The following is a 1,678-nucleotide window of genomic DNA, read 5'->3' as shown; positions in this document are numbered from 1 at the left end:
CCCTCTAAAGACACCAGCCATCCTGGACTAAGGGTCCACCCACTGCAGTCAGCCTCATTCAATTTAAATGATTCTGCTTGCAATGACGCTTTTGCAAAAAGTTCGTGTTCTCAGGTACCCAGGATTAGGACTTCAAGGTATCTTTTTGGGGTACACAGCTCAACCCATAACGTGGAACACAGATTCCATTGGAAAGGAGGTTAATGGTGTATAAAATAATCCCAGAAAATGCCTCCTTCCTCTTCTCCTAGCTACCCACAATCAGTGGTGCCCAGGTGAGTCCCCAGTTCAGGTCAACTCTCTCTCGAGAACTGATGGGAGGCCCCTGGAGTCTCATGAGCTTCACTTCACATACAGAAGCGTAGTTTCCAGTTGAAGCAACCATGGCCCTCAGCCTGCCCCCCGGGATGTCTCTTGAATCTGAGGTACCCCTCTGCCTGGCTTCTAGCGTGTGGAAGAACTGGATGGAGGAAGGGGACTTCTGGGGCCGTCTGACAAGGTACCTGTCTCTGCTGGCCATTAAAACAGGAGGGGGGTGGAATGGAAGGGTTCCTGACCTTCTGTAAACACACACCTCATCTGTTTTCTTCCTGTGAGCAATAGGTTTTGAACAACTGTAAATAGTTTCACTACTAAGTGGGGTTTACATTTTGAGTCTACGGTACCTATGATACTGCCAGTGAGTTGATGGCCATCATGAGATAATAATCAAAAAGCCAAGACTCTTGGTGTATGAAGTTGTTCAAATCTTCTTTATCTAGAGAATATAAAATTCATCTGGATTTTCAGCATAACAAAGACAGTTCACACTACACCGTTTTGTTTGTACCTTTTAGGAGTCCCTTTCCATAAGGTGGACTGTAGACTGCTCCTCGATGGGGTGTCACTGATGCAAGGTACCGCTGAATACTGCACAGTGGGGCTTGTGGATTCTGAAGCTTAAATGTGGTAGAAATGCAGAGCAGAGCCCCTGCCCCCTGCGGGCCAGGCCCAAGAGGGAGAAGGGCAGAGTGAGCCTGAAGACTCAGTGTCTCCTTCCAGAATTTGGCGGTCTGATAAATGGCCCCACCTTCCAGGGCTAACTGAACAAGGGCCAGAGAGGGACCCTGAGGTAAGAAGTGACCAGGGCTCTATCTCTTGGTGGGACATCAGGAATGAGCCATAAGCACACTTTTCTATATGACAGGGTCAGCAAACTAAGGCCTGCAGGCCAAATCTGGCCGCCTGCCTGTTTTGATAAAGTTTTATTAGAACACACCCACACCCATTCATTTCTCTAACGTTCCTGTGCAGGATGTTGGGGTTGAGTGATAACGACAGAGCCCACAGGGCCAGAAGAGTTCCCCCCTGGCCCTCCAGAAAGAAAGTCGCTGACTGCTGCTCGAATGCCTTATTGCCTCCTGGAAAATGGGAAATGTCTTTATTTATTTATTTTTTTGTCTTTATTTTTTTAATATTACATTCAAAAAATATAGGTCCCCATATACCCCCCACTCCCCTCACCCCTCTCCTCCCCCCATAGCAACAATCTCCTCCATCATCATGAGACATTCATTGCATTTGGTGAATACATCTCTGAGCACCGCTGCACCTCATGGTCAATGGTCCACATTATAGCCCACACTCTCCCACAGTCCACCCAGTGGGCCATGGGAGGACATACAATGTCTGGTAACTG

General features: G+C 47.9%; 1 long non-coding RNA gene across 1 annotated transcript; it reads left to right on the top strand.

Annotated features, from left to right (window-relative positions):
* Window positions 1-834: 834 nt before the first annotated feature.
* On the top strand, window positions 835-1,427 carry LOC131275208 (uncharacterized). The gene is made up of 2 exons (XR_009182614.1): window positions 835-896; window positions 1,294-1,427. It is a non-coding gene; the product is annotated as an uncharacterized lncRNA (long non-coding RNA).
* Window positions 1,428-1,678: the final 251 nt, after the last annotated feature.

Source organism: Dasypus novemcinctus, chromosome 22 (assembly GCF_030445035.2).
Source record: "Dasypus novemcinctus isolate mDasNov1 chromosome 22, mDasNov1.1.hap2, whole genome shotgun sequence".
Taxonomy (NCBI): domain Eukaryota; kingdom Metazoa; phylum Chordata; class Mammalia; order Cingulata; family Dasypodidae; genus Dasypus; species Dasypus novemcinctus.
This window is presented reverse-complemented; position numbering and strand designations above follow the sequence as displayed.